A 23,890-nucleotide genomic window follows, 5' to 3' on the forward strand; every position below is an offset into this window, starting at 1 on the left:
TCTTAGATAAAACATTAAAAGCAAAATCGATAAAAGATGAAATTGATAAACTGGACTTTTGCTTTTTGAAAGACACTGTTGAGAATGAGAAGACAAGCTACTGTCTGGGGGAAAAATCTGCAAATTATATATCTAACAAAGGGCATCTACCCAGAATATGTACAAAACTCTCAGAACTCAATAATAAGAAAACATACAACCCAATTTTTTAAAAAAGGCACAGGACTGACACTTCACCAGAGATATACAAATGGCAAATACATTCATGAAAGATGTTCAGCATTTCTGCATCATTAGTATCTGGGAAAAGCAAACTTAAACCACAGTAAGTTACCTACATACTTTTACTGTATTGGCTAAAATAACAGAGTAATTATACCAAGTGTAGATAACGATGTGGAAGAACTAGAACTCTCATACCCTGCTCGTAAGAATGTAAAATGTTATAACCACTTTGGAAAAGTTTTGCAGTTTCTTAAAAAGGAAAACATCCACCAACCATACAACCCCCCCAATTCCACTCCTCGTATTTACACAAGAGAAATGAAAACATGTATCCCCACGAAGACTTTTACTATGGTTCATAGTTTGGTTTATTTGTAGTAGGCAAAAACTGGAAAACCATATTGCTGTATACATATAAATGGACTACCCAAGCAATAAAGAATGAGCTACTAATACATGTAACAACATAGGTGAATCTCAAAGTGATTATGCCGAATGAAAGAAGCTGAACTCCCCACGTATGTGCTATATTTTATATAAAATTCTTCAAAACGCATATATATCTATTGTACAGGAAACAGATCAGTGATTTCCTAGAGATGGGAATGAGGAGGAAGAGAAGGGTATTTTTGTTGATATGCTCATCTTGATTGTGGTTAAGCATCTCAGGATGCAAACCATCAAACAGGATGCTTTTAAGTATGTGCACTTTATCATGTCAATAAAAATATGTATTTTTATTACATATCATTTATTAAAGACGAGCATCCTTAGATTTTAAGCAAATAAGAGTATTACCATGCAAATCTATTAGGGCAAATTAAGGAAAAGAACATGATCATCAAAGGACTAGACAGAAGTTATTAGAGACAGTTAAACAAATTTAGTGTAAGTGGAGTGTTGTTTGCAAGATGTGATATTGTGATTTATAAGAAAATTATATTTGGTCTTCACCCCCCAACCCCAGCACAGGACTAAAACCCTTGGAATTGCCTAATGAGATAAAGGTGTCTTTTGTTATTCATAACAAGTTCCTTTCCACTACACCTGAGTGTATGTTAATGCAGTGATTCCAGCGAGGGGAGGGAAGCCAGTGTTAGAATCCATCATCAACTGCCAATGATTTAATCACACACGCCTCCACTAAGGTCAGAGCCACTTCCTGGAATACAGAGCCCCACAAACTACACAGGAACAGAGGCTCATGTGCTTGGGGCTCTTCTGGATCTTGCCTGTGCATCTCTTTATCTGGTTGTTCATTTGTATTCTTTAGTATCTTTGTAGTAAACTGGTGATCTAGTACTAGGTAAACTGTTTTCCAGAGTTCTGTGAACTGTTTAAGTAAATTAACCAGACCTCTGGTTTCTAGCTAGCCAGCCAGCCAGCCAGCAGCACAGGTAACAATCTGGACTTCTGCCTGGCATCTGAAGTGCTGGGGAGGGCAGTCTCGTGGGCCTCGGCCCTTACTGATCTGTGGGATGTGATACTATCTCCAAGCAAATAGTATCAGAACTGAGTTAAATTTTAGGACACTCAGACAGTGGCTGGAGAACCTAATTGCTTGGTGGTGCGGAACACCCCCCTACACACGTGGAGACCAGAAATGCCAGAAGTAAGGTAGCATATTAAGAGTATAGGAGACATAGGAGTGTTTTTGTTTTTGTATAAAGGAAGGGGAAGATGGCAGGGAGAAAAACAAGCTGGCAAGATATGAAATTGGACAAATCAGTATCCCTGAAAAGGAATAATGAACAACAATGTAATAATAGAGCCAATACAGGAGCAGAAAAACATGTCATAATAAGCCAAGAAACAATGAACTGTTTTTGTTCCTGGGTTTGATAAGAACACAGTTTAAGATTCTTGTGGTTACAAAGTTAATCAACAGACAAAACTAGAACTGTAGAATAAAATCAATTGGAAATGAACAACAGACCTCTCATTAAAATTTGTATATATAATCATATAATTCAGTTCTTAAGTATTTTCATTATCAGATACAATTAAGTTTAAAAAGTTACCCAAAAAAGCAGAAAAGATCAAATTAAAAAAAAAACAGAATTGATAAATTCAAAAGTTAGTTCTTCTGGAAAAAACAATATATATAAGCTGAATCACTCTAATTTTAAGTTAACTTTAGAATGGGAAAGATGATATAAAATACACACAGGACATGAAAAGAGGACTTGAAACAAGGGTTTTCTAGGAAAACAGAAATTACCAAATTTGGTTCAAAATAAACAGGTAAAAAGTAAGAGTTGTTCAAAAGTCCCCAACCCCAAAAAGTATCTGGTCCAGGTAATTTCACAGAGGAATTCTGGTGTCATTTAACAGAGACAATTCAGGCAAGGCTTGGCAAACTGACTCCCGTGGCATGTTTTGTAAGACCTGTGAGCTAAGAATGGTTTAGAATCCAGCAGCATTAAGAATCTACCCTAAAGAAATACTAACATATATGTGCAAAATACACATGCACGTAAAGATATTCACTGCAACATAGTACATGATAAAATTTATTTATGTCAGTCATTAAGTGATCCGTATTTTGAAACATTTGTTGAACACCTACTATGCATTCTATTCTGTGGCTCATAAATACACGGGTCTTACTTTCTAGTTTGGTTATTCAAATAATAGGTAAATAAGATCTTTTCAGATGGTGACAGATGCTATAAATAAAACCAAACAGAATAACATGAGAAAGTAAGAAAGAGTAGAACTACCTTAGATTAGCTGATCTCTAAAGGTCTCTCTGAGGAGAAAGCTTCCAACTTGGATCCAAAGGTGAAGAAGCCAGCTTCAAGCCTAAAGAAAAGCAAATGCAAAGGCCCTCCTGCGTAATATGCTAGTCATGTTCAAAAATACAAAAGCTGGAGAGGCAGAAGCTGGTAAGGGAGAACTGAAAGACAAAGAGGAGGTCGGATGAGGTGGGCCTATTAGGATTTAAAATTTTATCTTCAAAGCAATGGGAAACCACTGAATTCTAATCAGAGGCATGTCTTTTGTTTTAAAAATATCATTCTGGCTACAATGTGGAGAATGGATTGTAGAGGCCAATGGTGGAATGTGGAGGTATAGATTGCCACATCCTAGGCACAAGATGATGCGGCCAAGGCTCAGCTAGATATAGGAGGCTAGGAAAGAGGAATCGAGGACACTTTGGGTCCCGAGCTTGAAAACCTGGACATTAAGTGAGGCAGGGAGGCCCAGATTTAGGGAAGATGGGGAAAGAGGGGAAATCAAGAGTTCTGTTTTAGCCAGGTGTAGTATGAGATACTTACAAAGACACAACAGAGATTTGTACAGAAAGATATTCAAGATAAAAGTAAAAAAGTACAGCACAGGGGGGAGATACAGCTCAGTGGCAGAGTATGTACTTAGCATGTACAAGGTCCTGGGTTCAATAGTCCAGTACCTCCATTAAAAAAATAAATACATAAATAAAAACCTCAATACCTTCCCCCCCAAAAAATACAGTACATGATTTTTAAAAACAATATATACTAAGTAAAATACAATACACATGTCAAGTATGAAAAAGTCTACAAAATCGTACCACAGATTATCAGCAGTAGACACTGCTGATCATAAAGGACTCTGTTATACATGCTGGAATATCTTAATCTAAATAATAAGTGCTCTTCAATTTAGTAATAGAAAATAATATATAATGTTTTAAGGAGCAATGACTTGAAATGAAAAAAGTTTCAAGACCAGAAAAATACAAAAATGTATGATATATGGTTAAGTAAAAAGAAAAGAATTTAACAATCTATCCTCACTGGCATTACAAATGTCTAAAATATGCAAGAATATTATCAAAGACTACAGGTAAACAAAAAGTAGTTGAGGAGTTAGGTTTCATTTGGCTTACCTGCCCTGTAGTTTATGCAACAAATAAGAATAAGAAAAGTAATCTATAAATACAAACACAAAACTACTTGAAGTGAACATTCACTGACCATAACACCATTGTCATTATTCCTCCTTACAACATCAAAGGTGCTCGCAAGCAAGGTAATGAAAAATGCCTCTTCCTTACGAGCACTGGCAATGGGGAACCTAACCCACAGTCTATAACTCTATTTCCAAGGGACAGCATATCTTCTCTCGTGTGTGTGCTTGCCCTTGGATACTAAAACTTCAATTAATGAAAACTCTTAAAGCTTGCTGGAGCAATTAGCATATTGTCTGAAACACAATTTAGCAAAGCAATCCTCTATAAGTTACACTGAAACAACAAGCTTTCTGAGAGTACATCCCTTATTACTGCAGTGACAACATTCATTCGACAACATTTATGGAACAAATGTGTTGAGAACAAATAAACTGCCATTGGTTATAAGAAGGTGATTACATCTCCAAGAGGTAAATTTACCAGCATGTATGCACTTGCTTTTTATATTTCAATATCATGATCCTTATTTCACCCTATTATCTTTGAAAGGCACTTTGCAAAATAAGGAAGAAAGACTTTGGGTTAATCCATGAATAACAACTTATTTCTAAAATGATTTTAAAGCAGTTCTTTGAAGGAAAACTTGTGGTCCCAGGAGGTTGTATCTTTTTCTCTAAGCCAAAAATATTCACTCCCTATAATACTTCTGAGGATAGAAAATAAATTTAAATTCCTCAATTGTCTGTTCTCATTGTCTTCTAACTCCACTTAAAATATGGATATATTATCTTTATTTCCTGAAATAATGACAAGCACTCAGCAATATTTTTGAAATTGTAAGAATAATTTTTTATTCCATTGTCTAAATCTTAAATATCTTTATAATATTCAGGCTCTTCATTATTATAATTTTATACTGAACCCTGGATTATAAAATGTAAGTCATGAACTGACATCTATTAGGCTAAACATTTCTGGATAACAAAGAAAACATACAATTATTAATAAATTTTAATTATTAGATTAATTTATGAAAGATTTTCTCTCACAGAGAAAATCTAAATCACAGGGATTTAGAAAGACTATTAAACTACTACTGTTCATTTTTTAGCCTCTATCTTTGTACAGAAGTAAAATATTCAAGTGATACTAGTGATACTTTTGGTAAAGAAACTGATAGTATTTAAAATGTGCAGCTCTGCAGAAATAATTATTCTTAAATAAGGAAATAGTTTGGAATTATATCTCAGTCTTAAAAAATAAATGCTTAACTTGGAAAAAAAAAAACCTGCCAGATGTTGTTTTAGATGTCAGGATATATCATGATAAGATAGGTGGTGCCCTCTGCCTTCATGGAACTTCTAACAAACAATAAACAAATAAATAAAAATACGGAAATGAACAAAACTTAACTGGGTAAAAGGACAGCAAAGAAAGGAAAGAGACTTCAGACACGACAGTGAAGGTCTCTATTTTCTGAAAAGGGGACATGAGTTAAGGAAATCAATCAGTGGTTCTCAACCCAGGCTACTCAGATTTATCCAGGAGGGGTTTAAATGATACTATATGTCCAGGGCCCATGCCAGACCAGTTAAATCATAATTTCTGTGGCTGGGTCAGGCAATAGTATTCTTTGAAAATATCCCCAAGTGTCTCTGAAGTATAGCCACAATTGGGAACCATGGAGAAAACAAAACAACTTTGATCTGGGAAAAGAATGTTCAAGTGTAAAGGTCATGCCTGAGGGAGACAAGGCGAGAGAGAAAGAGTACACGGAAGTCTCGTTTTGCAGAACCTCATGGGCTAGGATAAGGAGTATTGCCCTTGAGTTTATTGTAAATGCCATGAAGAGTGAACGGAGGGAATAATCCAAAAATATCTCAACTGCTGAGTAAATGCATGGCTGCGTTCAGCAGACCCATTATCTTAAGAAACAAAATGGAACAATTTACATAAATTAGTAATTCAAAAAACCCTTGAAATAGTAAACTCAATAGGAGCATTTCTCTTCAAACCTGCGAGCTTCTGATTTCAAAAAAAACATATGGTACAGATAGAGGAGACCAAAGGAACTATATCTTCTACTTGGCTCACTTTTAATTTTGAAAAGCTTTTTGTTATTTGTATATTATTTAGAGTATTTTTTATATTACTGCCCTGCCTACTATGTACCTAAACATTTATATCATTAAGGGCTGAGGATCAGTCTGCAAAAGCAAAAGCCTTTTGAATAACACACCTCCTTTCTCTGTTTAAGGTAAGAGAAAGTAACCATATTTCTAAATGCAAGGTTCTATGACTGCAATGCTGGTAAGAAACTAGCATTTTTTTTTCCCATTGAAATTGGATGTAGTAAAACACGTGCACCTGTACTCCCCAGATTCTGAATAATGAATATATATTACTTCTTTTGGGAAGAAAAAAGGTTAAGATGAAAGAAAGGAAGAAATGGAGAAAAAAGTCAGTATTTTTAAAGCAAACAGATTGTTTCCAAAAGGTCAAGGGAAATTTGGAAGGCAATGGTTTATCGTAATATAAACATCAACTTTTTGAAATGAAAGAATGACTGAACAGTGGTAACAAAAAAATGGATTTCATGAAAGGACAGGTATTGTAGACTGAAAATTTGTGTGTGTGTGTGTGTGTGTGTGTGTGTGTGTGTGTGTGTGTGGCGGGGAACTGTAAAGGGTTTCCACATCAAGAGATCAGCCACCACCTCTAAAATTCCTTCAGTGGAATTCCTTCAGCGGAAAATTGTAAGATTCTAAGGTCACTCATTTACCACTAAAAAAGGACTCAAAAGTATTTGATACTGAAAACAATTTAAGTGATATTTAAAATCTTGTTTATTTGAAAAAAAACTTATACTTTTGCAAATCACCAATTTGCTAAATTTAATTAAATGACAGAATCATAATCTTTCTGGCCTCAATATGCTTCTAAGCAGCCAAGCTCTCTTTGCCTCTTTATTCTTATGGTGATCACTTAGTTCCTCAGGGAAATACAGCACAATGCCCCACTCATTTAAATAGTTAACATTAAAAAGAAACTGAAACTATTTCCTAAGGAGGATGCTGGACACATTCAACAAATGTTCTACATAACAAATAAAGGAAGAATATCTACTATTAATTAATGATAGTTGAGTATGACACACAAATACAAAAAGTTAATGTGTAAGCCATTTCCTTTGGTTTCTGTGACTCTGACATGTCTCATTTTTTCTCTGTCCCTCTACACAAATGTTAACTCCTTCTGCAGTCTCTCCTCTACGTGCTTTTTCCTCTTTGGCCATCTCATCCTCTGCTGCTTCAGTAAGGGTAATTCCCAAACTTTCCTTCAAGCTACAATTTTCAGACATACATTTTCAATTGCCCATAGAACAAAAAATCTTCACTTAAATTTCTTGACAGAACTACAAACTTGAAATGCTTAATTCCCCCATTCACTCGTACAAATACTTTTCCAGTGCCTCCTATATTGTCAGGCACCACCAGGAACAAGTGAGAGACACGCTGTCCTCATCAACTGAGTGCAGATCTCTGGAAATTTGAGATGGCTGGAAAAGATATGCAAAGAACTGGGGGAAAGACAGTCAACCAGGAAAATAAGGCACTGACACCTCAGCAGAAGCTGTAGCCCAGGAATACATAGTATTCCCAAGTCTGTGCAGTTTGAAGACTCCCAACAATGCCCAGCAGCGCATCTAGGAGCAGGGAGTAGTGGCAGGCACACAGCAGCTGAATTGAGTAAGGAATTAAAGTTGGTCCAGATCGGCGTAAAGAAAAGCAAGGGAGACGAGAATATTGCCAGGAAAACGCTTAGAGTTAACATTTCATGAAGTCTAAGCCCGGGAATGAAGTAAGAGAAGTTGGAAGTGAATAGGAGGAGAGGGGAAGGAACTGGAAATTTCAATATGGTTGAACAAAGGCTCTAACAATAGTGATTACTGAATGTTCGCTGAGTCAAGCTTACTATGGATTGTTTTGTTCATTTAATAAAAACAACAGGAGAAAATGTACTGAGTGAGAAAAGTGGAGGCATAGGAGCTTGTGATTTGAATTTTAAGATTACAGCTGATGACAGGGTTTAGACAGCAGACGTTAAACACCAGGCACACATCGTATATGTGACTGTGCACGGGTACATGTACACACAGAGAATGGTAAAGCAAATACAAGCTATTAACAATCGGAATATGGATGAAGACGGAAATTCTTCGTGCCAGTTTTACAATGTTTCTGTGAGATTAAGATTGTTCTTCCTCACCCCCCTCAAAAGAAAAGTAAAAAAAGAAAAAAGCTTGTTTCCCCAAACATGTTCTGCTCAACCTCACCATAACCATTTTCCCCCAACTCTCATTTAAAACCTTGAGTAATCTTTGATACTCATTTTTCCCACTTCTAACATAAAGAAGGATCCAAGTTCTACACATTCTAATTTAGCAAGGTCTCTTGAAGCCAAATTTTTATTTTAAATCTGAGCTCTAGACATGTAGTATAGTGTAAAAATATCAGGTTGTGGAATAAGATCTCAAAGCCCAAGTCACTAAAACTTACTAATGAAGAAACAGCTTTAGAGGAGTGAAACTGATAAGGCTAGGAAGTGATGGGGCCACGATTAAACTCAGGCTTGATGCCAAAGCCTGTACCCAAGGTAACCGCACCATAAGAAAACCAGAATTAAATGCTCTTTACAGGTCAGATAAGCATCAAACCTTAAAAAAATACAGTAACATGTCACTTGAGGCCAAGAGACTTTAAAAAGATTCAAGTTTCTTTATCAAAACTTACTGTTACAATATGGAGTAAAATATCAAGGATAAAAAATTAAAGCAACTAAACAGTAATATCTCAATTAACAAATGTATTCCATCTGTTGTAAAAACATCATTTTGAAGTATAATAATATAAAAAGCATCAGAATCAATGCACTATAGACTGTAAAGGCAGGGGTGGGGTGACGAACTTAATTGTGTGTGTCCCCTCCCCGCCATTCACATGTTAAAGCCCGAACTACCAATGTGATAGATATTTGGGGAGAGGGCTTTGGGGGGATAATCCGGTTTAGGCGAGGTGATGAGGGTGTGGCCGCATAATGGGATTACTACTCTTGTAAGAGGAAGAGACACCAGAGCTCTCTCTCTGAAAAGTGAGGACTCAGCTAAAAGGCAGCCAGTCATGTGCAAGCCAGGAAGGGAGACCTCACCAGACCCCGACTACTCTGGCACCCTGTTCCTGGGCTTCCAAGCCTCCAGAACGGTGATAAATAAATTTCCATTGTATCACTCAAATTTTAACTAAATTTTCCATTTAAAACTAGAAAGTCAAGACATTCAGCACAATCCTGAGTTTCAGGTCAATCAGCATTCAAAATATAACCTTTCTAAAAAGTGTTACTTTTTAAACACATTTAGTAAATTAAAGTACTAGCCTTTACACACTCCTCCTTAAATAAATACAAGGCAAACGACAATCATAGAATATCTGAGGTTGAAAATTATTTTATATTCAAAGAATGTGGTCAATATGAAGTAATGTGACCTGTAAAATGAATACATTAGATCCTCCCTTTTTCTTTTTTAATTGAAGTATAGTTTATTTACAATGTTGTGTTAGTTTCAGGTGTACAGCAAAGTGACTTATACATATATACTTCCAAATATTCTTTTCCATTAATTGGTTATTACAAGATATTGAGTACAGTTTCCTGTGCTATCCAGTAGGACCTCGTTGTTTATCTAGTGTGTATATGTTAATCCCAAACTCCTAATTACCTGCCCCTGCCCACCACCCCGCTTTGGTAACCATACTTTGTTTTCTATGTCTGTGAGTCTATTTCTGGTTTGTAAATAAGTTGACTTGTATCTGTATCTCTATCTCTCTATCTCTCTATCTCTCTCTCTCTCTCTCTCTCTCTCTCTCTCTCTCTCTCTCAAGACACCACATATGATACATACATCCGAAGGAGTAACAATGCATTCTATGACTTTCTTAAGATTTGAAAAGGTCTTAGAATGCTGGGCAGAATTAAACTGGATTTAATAATAGTTAAATAGTCATAGTTAAAGAACTGAATTTCATAAATACATAATACAGACCCAGCCTGTTCATATCAAATAGTCTGTCAGGGGACAGCTACTGTGACAATACTGCTTTATAAAATCGCTACTTTAATAGAAATCTAATGCACAAATCTGGAATTATTAAGTTTCACTGAATTTTGTGTTTATCACATTCTTCAGAGTATTATGCTCAATTCTGGGCTTTTAAAAAACAAACTAAACTGTATACAAAGGAAAAATTTTCTAACTGTTCAGTTTATGATAGGTGGAAACAAGTTATCTTAGACTCATAGTATTCTCTACTTTTCACCCTTTGTCAAGCAATGCAAAATGCTGTGAAATGATTTGTAATTTTACTGAGGCAAAAAAATTTGCATGCAATGCCACGTGATATGTGATAGAAGGGTGCTTCCTACATCTCCTACTGTTCCATCCCCAGTTTGTTTTGTTTCTTAGATACAAGAACTCTTGTGAAGATATATTAACTGTCTCCTGGGGGGGGAGGGGGGCGCAGACTTCTGCAAAGAAAGCCAAAACCTAGCTAGTGCAAATGATGGAAGCCAACAGAAAGTGAAGTTTGAATGCTATTGTGGTATTCAAATATTTGGAAATTTAGAAGATCTTAAAATATGATTGTTAAAGGTTGACTACTGTGTCCTCCTGGACACCAGGTACATACAAGCAAAAGTAAGATAAGCCTTTATCAGAAGTATCTTAAAAGGTAATTTTTGCTTTGAGTGAGAGGTTGAACTGGTCAAACTTCTAAGGTCACTTCCATCTCCAATAGTTATAATCACTTAGTAATTCTGAAGTCAGAGTGACATCCAATATTTTTAAGATCACATTTGCCACTATATTAAGCTAAGAATACCACCATATGTTGAATGCCTCTACTACAAATAGTACTACAGCAAAAGCATTAAAAATCATCACTTTAAAAAACAAAGTGTGATATAAATACATCTGTTGGAGTTTTAATAAAAATGGTAGAAGGGCTCAGGCTGTTCTTAGATCAAACCATGCGAATTAAGTTTCTGGGGCCAAGAAAGCCTTAACCATCAGAAAAGAAAGGTAGCTATCAAATCTTCTGTACTATAAATTACTGTTCTAGCAAAGCAAAGCTGTGTAGATACTCATTTACTTGATGAGGTGACTGCCAGAGTACTCTTTTTGACAATATGTAATATTTAAAAACTGTTCATATTACACAATTACTTCTCTTAAAGTGGATCAGTTTAAATTCCAGCTCTAACATTTAGTAGCTAGATGTTTTTATAGAGTAATTGTCTATGTATATTATGGCACAAGTATTCCCATAGTCATTAAATTAATTCTGAATTTTTATTTCCTCATCTGTGGGCTAAAGTATCTTCTCAGCCTGTTGTGAGATTTAAGTGTGCATAAAGCTCATAGATGGTGTCTGACGCTTAATAATGAGCTTAATAAATGGCAATAATATTTTCAAAACATATACAGCAAATAAAAAATAAAGCATACACATATTTCTCAGTCAACTTTCTTTTCTGCAAGGAAAGTATGTTGGATACTATGGGAGAAAAAAGAGAATCATTCTCTTTAAGATGCTCATCCAATATCATGAATTATTCTAAACTTTTCATATAACTAAAAGGCTGCCTTTGAGGGTTGGAATTTTAAGTTTAAAATTCTTCAGTGTTGAGAATTGGTCAGCATGCCTCCCCACCAAGCACAGGCTCTATTCCTCTGTCATTAAAATGTCCTGTCTTGAGACATGTAAACCTACTCATCTCTTTCCCCTACTTTCATTTTTTCCATGTTTTCAAATTTGTCATAAATATAAGTATACAATCAAAATATTTTATTTTCTGGCCAGGAAATCAAGCAATCAGCACATAAAGGCTATTCTTGACTTTTTAATCCTTACTAAATAGTTCTTTCTTCAGCAGGAGTTTCTTTGTCTCCAAAATATCAGAGGACTCTGACTCTACAGTTGGGAGATATTTCATCTTTCCACTTTCTGTATCTTAATTGTGGTGTGGGCTACACGAAACCACACATATTAAAACTTATAGAACTGTACACCAAAAAAATACAACTTTTCATCATCTAAATTTTAACACTCATATAGCAATATAATCAACCTTCCACCTCTGTCAAAAGCCTCATTTCAATATAATCTTTTCCCTGTTTTTAAAATAAAATTCCTTTATCTGTTCCTTCAGAAGTAATTCTTCATTTTGTGTTCTTCAATTAAGATCTGCAAAACTTAAACCTAACATTAGTTATTTAAAAATACAGATCAAGAGACAATAGTCATTGCAAAAAAACACAAATTGTAATTGGAACTGAAAAATTACAAACTGGTTTTTTGAAGATTAAATTGTGTTAAGGATAGTTTTATTGGTATATTCTTTCCTCTTTGAAAGTTGACAATCCGTATGCTGTATTTATACTGTTTCCCAATTATTGGAAATATTTAATAAGCTACAATGCACATCTTTAAAATGCAATGGGCAAACTGGAATTTTCTACTTGTCCAAACTTAAAACTTAACCCATTTGCCAATAAGTTCTAAGTTTTTTGTTCCTAGTGACCATTTCTCCAGCCTCCCAATTGTTTTTGATGTTGTTCTACACGTGTCCTTAATATGTCTCCTCAAGGAGCCTTCTGGAGCATCCACAGGCCTCCACAGGGTCTTTATGCAAATAGAAAAAACATACCCTCTGGGAAAACACAGGTACTCCTTGGGGAGAGGGCTGATGCCTTGGGAGGGAGAGGCGAGGTGCAGGTGCAACCTCCCCCCAGGAAGCCTTAACCAGGCAGGGCACAGGACTCCGCAAGCAGAGCATGGGCTGGATTTCAGTCCTTGTTGCCTCCTTCAGCCTGGCATCTTTGTGCAGCACACAGATGGTACAACAGTATACAGCAGCCCTGCACTTTCAGATTATTCATTAGGAAAGGAGGATGGAGGAAGATCAGTTATTAGCTTCCCTAGGCACCCATTCTCTAAACTACAAGTGCATCCATGAGGGGATCTTACAATCTCATCAGGAACTTGTCCTCCCTTTACCTTTAACTTTCTACTTCTCATTGTTCTCTTTTCTGTTTTAAATGTGGTTAAGACCCATGTGACATCAAATATTAAATTAAAAAAACAGGAAACACAATGTGATCATCGTAACACTCCTCTAAGACAGGGAAAACGGGTATTACCCTTACTGCACAGATGAATGCAGTGTACCCAAAATGTGAAGAAAAGTCATTTACTCCCAAAGTTTAACAGCAGGCACAAAATGACAAAGGGACTAAACCTAAGTTTTTAAACTCCTAGTCCATAGCTAATTTTGAGTATTCAACACACCTAAAAAATCAAGAGGTCTCACTACTTATTCCTCCCTGCTGAATGAAACTTTCACCCTCATTACTTGACCTAAAGTTTCTTAGGGTCACCAAGGTTTGCTCAAGCCAAATCCACAAGAGCCATTTCGCACATATTTTTCTGAACTCTGCTACTTTTGGCTCTAATAATCCTATTTTTTTATTATTCTCTTCCACCCTTATTTCTGTAATGACTTTTCCTCAGTTATTCATTCTTGTTCTCCTTCTCCTGTCATACAGTGTCTCAGACATCCTGTTACATTTCTGTCTAAATAAACCCACTCCATGTTGCAGTTCATCATGGAAACGGTTGTCCCTAATATGCAGTTAAGGTTCTAATTTATATCTCTACTCCTATAATGCTGCTATTTCCCGTTTGATGAATTTATCCCATTTCTAGGCTTTCAACACTTCTGGTCTTCATTAATTCCAACTGTTGCCTGATCCAAACCAGTATTCATTTCTTACAGCAGTTATGTCCCAAAAGGGATAAAAATGACTACTGATGGTATATTAAATGATTTTAAGTGGCCCATGGAGGAATATTGAAAATTACATGTTTATTTTGAGACACATGGAAGGGGAGGACTGTAACACCAGTAATCATGTAAATTTTCCTTTTAAATTAACTTAATTAAATAAAAGACAATACACTGAATTTAAAAAAAATATTGATAGATGGTTTGAAAATAAAGCAAAAATTGTGACTGACTTAAGCCTGGGAAACACTGGCCACTGGGTAATCCATGTATTACACAGAAGTCAAACACTCAAGCTCTGGGTCAATGATTCTAATCTCCCTAGCTAGTAACTTTGAACAAATTACTAAATCTCTTTACATTCCAATCTTCTAGTTGTGTAATGGGAATAAAATAATCCACTTCCTAGGCTTACTATATGGAATGAGAGATAATCCACAAAATGTTATCAGCTCAGTGCCTGGCATGGTAAGTGCTTACAAAATACAACAAACAAGTTCATGCTATATATAGTGCAGGAAACTATATTCGATAATCTTGTAGTAACTTACGGTGAAAAAGAATATGAAAACGAATATATGTATGTTCATGTATGACTGAAGCATTGTGCTGTACACCAGGAATTGACACATGTAAACTAACTATACTTCAATAAAAGACACACACACACACACACACACAAATGGGGGAAAAATTACTCTTAGTCTCTTCTGGCCACATGCCTTTATTTGTAATCAACTGGGCTCCTGATCTATACTATAAACAATTATATTTGGATTTTCTGCTGCAAACTTCCATTACCTGCTTGCTACCTTTAACTTTTGGTATGAATCTAAAGATTACACTATGACTTTTAATATTAATCCTTAAGACTGCGAACATCTTGGCAGTAGGAACCAAAAGCCACTTTCCTGATGCACTAGGCCTTACAAAATTAAAAGAATCTTTAATGTTTGTTGAATAAACCTAAAAATTAAGAAGCATAATCTGATGCAAATGAATCTCACAATGCATGGTACACAAACTATTTGAAAGCATCTGATACTATTTTATTAGATAAAGAAAGAGGAAAAATGATACCTATTCTTTTGCTCCACTAAGATATTTGTCAGTTGACTCTTAATTGTGGGTCTATTCTTTGTGGTTCCTAATTTCATTCATACATACATAATAAACTCTAGGTATAGCTAACCACTGTACGAAGTGATAAGGACATGGAAACAGTCTAGTAAAAGCAAACAGACTAATATTAGAACACAGCTAAGAAAATAGAAAACTACTGGATAGTACATTATGTAAATGATACACAACAGTGTTTTTTAAATACTAGATGTACCCACAAATGCTGATTATGGCCTATCTCTGTTAAACGTAGAGCACCTACTAGCACCATACGAGGGTGAGTACATTACAGTACACTGACATAATAACTCCACTGCTAGCCTGTGCTCAACTCTAGGTATATGCTAACCACATAAAAGTTTTTGTTTGCTAACTAGACAACTGCTGAAACTCAGTAACAGCCCTTGTTTGATCTGATTTTCCAGCAAATATGTACACACACAGGCCCACCAAAACTTGACATGCATTCTGTCAACCTAGAGCAAGATAATGACTAGAAATATAACTGCCCAAAAGGTCAGTTTTTATTTAGCCCTCTGGAGAATACTTTACCCAAAAAGATATCCTGACTGATTTCATCAATGGCATTATGGAGAATGTTTAAATGGATGACTCAAAACTAACTTACTAATTCTCAAGACTTCTAAGCAACAGTTAACACAGACTGAGATAAGCTTTCACTGTGTTACCCTATTCAAAGGTGACAAGTCTCACTTAAAGTATTAGTCATAACTCAACCAGACATAACTTTTACATCTCCTTCTCATTAAGAATAGGGTTCTGAACCAATCTGTGTCAACATTTTATCAATGATCCATCCTTGACTTACACAAATATGGCATAAATAGCCTCTGAAACACAAATTACTCAACTGACTTACAAAACTAAAGTGGTGTTTGGGGGTGGGAGCCTGGGGACGGGAGGCAATCACTAGGAGGGAAAGGGGGACATAATATAATCCTCAAAGACATTTCACCAGTATGTACTGTGGGATGGAGTAGAGACTGAGAGGACACAGAGGTTAGAATGAGCCGGAACTTCTGTATTTTCACTATGCATAATACACTGGTCCCAGGGGTACTGACTAGAGCATGACGAACTCTTTAAGAAACAAAATCCAGGATATGCTTTTTTTTTCTTTTTTAAAAGATATTTAGGTCTAAAAAGCCTAAAAAAAGAAAAGAAGAACCACTTCTTAAGTTCCCAAAGAATGTATACTCCATTCTAAAAATATTCAGATTACCTTCTGCTTGGAGGAGAGTATTTTCTTCTAGCAGTGTTGTCATTCTCCTTGCACGACTAGCTGACCTTTTACCATGTACTGAGCACAGTAATAAGCCTTTTACATACGCTGTCTTCGTAATCCTACAGCAAGCCTGTTGGATTGCTGGTACTGTTATCTCCATTTTACAGATGAGGAAAGACAGGGCAGAAATCAAAATTTAAAAATTGTGTCTTATTACAGAGTTAGGGTCTTTTATATAGGAAAAGGGCACAAAAATTAGCTTCTATCCCATCCCCAAAGCAGCTATAAACAATTTTTTTTAACATATCGCAACACGTTAACCTTCACATGCAACAATGTTTCTATACCGGATAAAGCAAAACAAAAACTAGGTTAATAATGCTGCATCTTAGTTACTAGAGCTCATAAAACTACAAGGAACAGAGAGGCAGTTTGACGGCTTAGAGCAACCCTTTTGGGTTTAGACATCTGGGTTTGAGTCTATACAGCACCATCAATAACTGCTGTGTGACCGTAGTCCAACTAATTTCTCAGATTTCATTTACTCATCTGTGAAATGGGGATGACAACAGCACATCCCTCAAAGGCTTGCTGTAGTTTTAACAAAGAGGATGTGTGTAAAGGTCTTATTTCTGTGCTCAGTACATAGTAAACGGTCAACTATGGAGGAGGGAGAACAGCCACATATATAAGCCCACTAAACCAAAGTACAAAAATAAAAGTAAAATGTCTGTATTTTGAAAATTCCGTTATAGTCAAGGAGAAAATAACTATTTGAATATACGCTAGAGATAGAACTCAAATTTAATCTATTCCTCTTTTTTTTTTTTTCCAGGGGAACAATGCATCTGAGGTGGGCCAGAAAAGATGCTGCAGTGCATCTGTGACACACACCTAAAAATGGCTCCAGTCAGAGCAGCATCTTAATTACCAACACAGGAGGTTAAATCTACTTTTAACAAATGCTAGAGTTAAGCTTGGTGGACCCTTAAGCATCATCCTATCATTTTTATCTGCAGGAGTAAGCTATCAAGCACCTAATCAAGGATCCCGGATTCTTCTGGTGCATTCCAAATGAAAATCTTAAAGCACAGCCGCCTACTGTACAATTCCAAGCACCCTGGTGAGGTATGAATCTACAGACCTAGGCTGAAGATCGGCCAATGCGGAAATCCGGGTAGCTTTAGAAGACAGCAAACATCAGGCATGTCAGAAAGCTCAAAAAAAATCTCAGATCAAGTTAAAACAAATATGCAACCTTTAAAGGAATTAGACGCATTCTTCTCAAGCAAAGGAAGAATCTATCAGCGTTCTTACTGGCCTCCGTGCCCTTTTCTTCAAGTCCTAAAGCGGGGGCTTTGCCGTAACATCAGTACTAATGCCATCTCAGAGAGGAAGCTGCAGAGTGGGAGTGGGGTTCAGCATGCAGGTTCGGGGATGCAGAGGCCCAGGGTGCGAAAAGACTCTCCGAACCCGCCCCTGGAGTTGGGGCAGCACATCCCTAGCGGAAGTAGGGTTGGTCCTGATTCCCCGAAGAGCCTCTCACCGAGCCCGGTCTTTAACCGGGTCTCTCCCGCACACTGCTCACTGCAAATTTCACCGTCACCACCCACGGAGAAGAGGAGAGCACTGAAGGCCCTAGGAGAGCCCTTGACTTGTCTGGGGGACGCATTCCCACGCTAGAAGAGACAGCGCACCCGCCTGTCCTACGGGAAGGAAACTCCCTTCCCTTACCCGGCAACGCGCGTAATCCCCCCGCAGGGCCCGAGCAGGGCCTGGGTAGGAGGAGACCGACGGGTCCGGAACTCCCGCTGCAGACCACATGGGGCGGGTGTGACTCCGGTTTCCCGCTCCCCGAGCAGGAGGCCGAGGCTCCCCCGGACAGAGATGATGGCAGCCAAAGGGGGAACGAGGATGCCCGGACCCACCCAGGGCCCTGTCCACGCGGCTCCCCGTGTCCGGGGGCCAGGGCCGGGGTGCGCTCCCACGGCCCGGGCCGCCCCGCGCCAGCCCTCCCGGATGGGGCCCGCTTTGGTCGCAGCTCCTACGCCCGAGCTTTCCTTACCGGCCAGGGTGAGTGTCAAGCTGAGTGCGCTGGCGCACTTCGAGGGGCCCCGCCGAGCTCTGATCGGGGGAAGGGGGAGGGGAGGCGAAGGGGAGGGGGTGGCTGGAAGGACCACCGAACCCGGAAAGCCGAAGCTGCGGATGGACAAACCGCCAAAGCACTTTCGCTGCTTCTCGAGAGGGAGATAGCGAGCGAGAAAAAGAAGCAAGATGGCGGCTAGCCAGCCCCTACGTACGACGTCATTCGGCGGCGTACGTCAGGCAAATCCCCCGCAAGACCGCCCCCCGGCGCAGAGACGGCCGGATCACGTGAGGTCTCCGTGGCGGCCCAACCCGGGAGGAAGGCGACGGCGCCCTCTGCTGGACGGAGGGAGTCCCTGCAATAAGAGCTCCCGCTGCAGGGTAAAGAGTTCGCCTGAGACCTGTCCAGGAGCTCTTAAAGAGACCTCGATTACAGGTTGATAAGCCTCGGGGAAGTGAGCACTCTTGGATGTGCTGGATAGGTGTGTGAATTGGTTCAACCCACAGTTTGGCAGTGTGTATCAAAAGTAAGCCGTACCTAATCTTTAACCTTGGTATTTGACAATATCCTGATATTTTCCAGAAATGCACCTACACAATATTCATACCCAAACCTGTCCGTTGATAAAGATACAGATAAATACACTATGATACATTAATATTATGGACTATTTTGAAGCCATTAAAGTCACAATAATATTTAATAACCAGGGAAACGTTTAAGCCATCATTACACTACGAAAACACACATATATGTATATACATAGAACAAAAGACTCAAAAAATGTACTCCAAAGTGTTAATAATGATAAACATGTTAACAAGTTTTTTAGAGCCATCAGCTTTTAAACAATATTTTATGTATGCCTATCTGTAATTTTCAAATTTTATAATCAGAAAAAGTTGTAATGTATAATGAAAAATTTGTATGAGTCCTAAAATTGTTATGAGAAACAAATGATAAATATATGCATACATATATAGTGTATATATAGTGTGTGTGTACATATATTATTCAGTCATCAAAGATTTACTGAACACCTACTATATGTGCTAGGTACTGGGATACACAGGTAAAGAACAGTTAGATCTTGGTCCTAAAGAAACAGTTTAGTGATGCAGATCAAAGAATAGATTTTGATATGTGCAGTGAAGGAAACAAGCAGGGTATTAAGGTAAAGAATAACCGGGAAGAGGGGCAGGAGGAATTTAACTTTAGGAAGGGTGGTCAGTGAGTATCTTTCTAAAAAGATGCCATTTAAAGTGGGACCTAAATGACAACAAGAAGCAGCAATGCAAAGAGCAGGTGCAACAGTGCTCTGGACCAAGTGAACTGCAATTGCAAATGCCCTGATTTGGGAAAGAGCTTGGAATGTTCTAGGAACTAGGAGGAGTATGTCTGGAGTTTAGTTAAGAGAGAGAGTGGCACAAAAAGAGAGACAAGAGCTAGGCTCAGAGGGGCCTTGGAGGCTGGAGTAAGGCATTCAGAATGTCTTCTAGGTGCAGTGAAAAGCCATTGGAAGATTTTAAGGAGGGGAGCCACATGATCCAATTTTACATTTTAAGGATATTACCATTACTGCTGAGTGAAAAGTGTGAAGAATGTTTTGGAGGGAGGTACGGATGGAAGCAAGGAACCCCAGTAGGCTATAACGAAGAAATTGCAGTAGTGAAGAATGATAGTGTCTTGGAGTAGGATAGAGGCAGTGGGATGGAGAGAAGTAAAAAGGTTTGGTATTTATTTTGGAGCTAGAACATATTTGCTTGTGGGAGATGACCACCTCGAAAGGGTATGAAGAAAAGAGAAGATTCAGTGATGACTTACGGATTTATGACTTGAACAATGGGTGTATGAGAGTGACATTTATAGAGACCATGGAAATGGGGGAGGGAAAGAAAACAGTCTGGTTGGTGGAACAATAAAAATTGAATGTTAAAAAGAAAAAATTGAGAAAAATTCTATGTTGGACCTGTTAAATTTGAGATGTTCATGTAAAGTTCAGCTGTAGACTAAGTATGCAGTTGACCCGCATGTTCAGACTCAGGGGGAAGTTTGGGGTTGGCGACAGAGATTTGGGCTTAATAGATGTGTTTCATATATTTTTCACATGTATTTCAGAGACATGTACTTAAAGTAGTGGGAAGAGATAAGATTACTCAGAGACAGAGAGTAGAGAAAGAAGAGAAAAGGCTCAGCCCTGAAGAACACCAACATTTAGAGGTTAGGCAGAGGTGGACTTAGCAAAGAACACTAAGGAGATGCCAGAGAACTGGGAAACCCAAAGAAGATGATGTCAAAGAATTGAAGGGAAGAGAGTATTACAAGAAGGTGTGAGCAATCAACTATGTATAAATGCTGCTGACAGGTCAAGTCATATGAAGAAGAAGCCAGAAGTGCCCATTATATTTGGCAACATGGAAGTTCCTGGTATCTGTTACAAGAAGTTTTGGTGGAGCAGTGAGGTCAGGAAGCCATATGGTGTTGAACTAAAAAGGAGATAGATGCTGAGAAAGTGGAGACCATAGATAAACCATTTTTTCGAGAACTTGGACCCTGCCATGAGAGTGAAACAGGTGGTGGCTGGAGGGAATGTGGAGTAAAGAGAGACATTTAAAAATATTGGAAATAGTAGATCATGCTTGTATGTTGATGGGAATAACCCAGAAGAAGGAGGTGGGAGCAACTGTTTAGTAGAAAGAGGGAAGACTTAAAAAGATAGTCTGTGTGAAGGTGTGAAGGGGTGAGACAGAGCACTGCCTGAGGATTCACCTTTGAAGGAGAACAGAGGAGCAGCCTTAGGGACAGTTGAGGATTTGATGGTGGGAGCATAAGGAAAGTCCCACTGATGGCTTCTGTTTCCTCAGCAAAGTAGGGGGCAAGGGAATCTGCTGAAAGGGCTTGGAATGTAGGAGTTTGAGGAGAAGGAGATTCAAAAGTTATTTCTCAGGGAGTGAAAAAGTAAACCTAGTGTGAGGAACAGAGTAGACTGGGCATGCTTTGTGGAGAACACTTTTTGAAGTTTGGGATTATGGATATAAAATATGCTGTTCAGTTTATTCATATGATTTTGCCAGTAGTGTCAGCTCTTTGGTATAGCTATGGAGACGATAGTGAGATTCACCTATGCTGGGTTTTCCAAAGGCAAGTGTAACGCAGGCAGGTGGGGTGTCTGTGTGTGAGGGACTATAGTGATGTTAATATTCTGTTTAAACATATGGTAGATGTGTAGTAAATGGCAACTTGTATCCACTCGATGAATTATTTATGGTATATTTTAAATCCAAGAATTCACTACCACCTCTCCTCATCTGAGTTGTCTTCCACACCATTATGGTCATGGAATTGTCACTATAACAATGTTGGAATAAGTAAAATAATAGAGAGGTAAATTGCAGGCACTACACCCTCCTCCCCACTCCCCCACCCCCACTAAAATCAATGACCTTTTGCAGTGGAAAAACTTGGCTGATACAGGGTCACTGGCAGGGGAAGACCTGATGACTGTCCCCAAGAGGACAGGGAAACAAGACTTCGGTGAATTTTCCAAAACACTCTAGGATGTGATCTAGAGTGTCTTGAAGAGAAACATCTTTCTTTAGCAACGTAGAACAGCTCCAGCATCAGATAAGCTTACATTAACCAAGGTCGCAAGACTGACATATATAACCAGAGTAGTTATTAATTTCCAAGAGCTATAATTTATATGCCTGAACACTCAAAACTGCAAAGCCAGCACATTTTCTATGTAGACAGCCCTACTCAGGAGGACAAAGGCATTATCGGAAGGTTGCTTGATGAGCACAGATTCAGAGCAAGTGGAGTGGTGTGTGTATATACTGTTCTTGACTCGTCTGTCTCCGTGACAGGATGACTTTGTCCCCAGGATAGAGATACTCAGTTTCCAATGATTGCAACTTTCTACACTGAGCTCCAATACAGTAGGGACATCCTGCCGTGCTGGTGATTTGGGCTCTTTCTCTCCTGACGGTGCTTGGATGGGCACTGGCCCAAAAGTGCCCCTGTATGCTCTTTTCTGCATTTCCATGGCTACTCAACCTTCTTAGCGATGTTCTTCAATAAAAATCATTACAATTAAGTCAGGCCAGTTTGTGTTTTAAAGGTAATTTTGCTTACTTCTGCTCATATCCATTGTATGTGACCTTAAAGCTTAGCTCTCAGAAAGCAGTCTTATTATCCTTATTTCCTATATTTTGGAGAAAAACCTGACTGCAATTTCTAGGTACTGGTACAATATCAAAGCCAAATAATACTCTTTTAAAAATTTACTTTTGTTTTGAATTACTGGTACCTCTCCTAGCACCCTTTCAACATAGATAAACTTGTCATAACAAACATGTTTTCATGGCAGATTGAATAAAAATTTCCATTTAATTTCCAGTCTGCCATTTAAACATTAATTTTAGGGTAACATTATTAAATTGCCAACTGGTATATGAAATCAGGAAAACCAGTTTCATACTGAAAACAAATTGATTCTCCAAACAACATGACTTATTTTGTTTGTGATTGCCCAGCCTTATTTGCTGGTGATTATATTGAGTTTCTGCCCCTCTCACTGAGATTGATCCTACAAACCTGTAGGCATTGGAGACTTACGGGGTATTATGTGAAAAGTAAAAGAACCGATGAATGTATCACACTTCATTAGTAGAAGTGTTTCCTAAATGTTTATGTGAACATGACAATTTTGGTTTCTTTTCACCAATGGTCTAACAAATCATATTTAGTAAAATTGTGAAATAGTATATGCCTGTGTAATGAAAACCATAATACCCAAACACTGTATGAAAATGTAATCTCATTTTTCAAACCTCAACAGATATTGTAATTTTGCTAATAAAGAAAAATATTACCAGTGCTTTGAAAAATTACCTTTTGTCAACTTGTGAGAGGTTATACACTAAATATATGACAATATATGTGATATGAATATATTACATGTTAAGTAGGATAATTATTTTTATTATGTATGTATTATACAGTTATTAAATGATAATATATGTATTACTATTGATCAACTATCAGTCTATCATTAATTTGCTCAGCAATCCCTTTTATAATGGAATAAAAGGTACAGTTCGGCTAAAAGTATGGTTCATTTATCACAAGTCATATGTCAGTGAAATTTGACTTAACTGAGATTTATTGTCCACTGAAAATTTCCCCAGAATTTTCTTAGCTGAGAGGAGAAACTAAGTTGTTGAAGCCTTGGATTTAAGTTGAGAGTATAGTGTTGTTAATGAATAGAGAAAATCACAGGAAAGGAAAGGAGAGGAAAAGGGAGGAGATAAAGGACAGAGACTTACTGGCTCCCAGTTTTGCCTCAGGCTGGAAGTTCACCTGAGTCCGGAAGTGAGTCATAGTAAAGGGCAGGGACTGAGACCAAAGGGAA

At 37.9% G+C, this 23,890-nt stretch overlaps 1 protein-coding gene and 1 long non-coding RNA gene across 14 annotated transcripts in view; one reads left to right on the forward strand and one right to left on the reverse strand.

The window, feature by feature from the left end:
* LOC140688041 (uncharacterized) overlaps positions 1-17,795 on the forward strand; it is a 30,242-nt gene extending 12,447 nt beyond the window's left edge. Inside the window, exon 3 of the long non-coding RNA XR_012062719.1 lies at positions 17,227-17,795. This is a non-coding gene — a long non-coding RNA (uncharacterized lncRNA). The remainder of the gene's footprint in view (positions 1-17,226) is intronic.
* PRRC2C (proline rich coiled-coil 2C) overlaps positions 1-18,721 on the reverse strand; it is an 84,606-nt gene extending 65,885 nt beyond the window's left edge. For 7 of the 13 annotated variants that reach the window (XM_072946127.1, XM_072946129.1, XM_072946134.1 and 4 more), the window contains exon 1: positions 18,457-18,691. The gene's annotated coding sequence lies outside the window, so the exon portion shown is untranslated. Of the gene's footprint in view, positions 1-18,456 lie in introns of all 13 variants that reach the window. The other 6 variants (XM_072946136.1, XM_072946131.1, XM_072946128.1 and 3 more) reach the window with 4 other exon arrangements.
* Positions 18,722-23,890: the final 5,169 nt, after the last annotated feature.

Source organism: Vicugna pacos, chromosome 21 (assembly GCF_048564905.1).
Source record: "Vicugna pacos chromosome 21, VicPac4, whole genome shotgun sequence".
In the NCBI taxonomy this organism is placed as follows: domain Eukaryota; kingdom Metazoa; phylum Chordata; class Mammalia; order Artiodactyla; family Camelidae; genus Vicugna; species Vicugna pacos.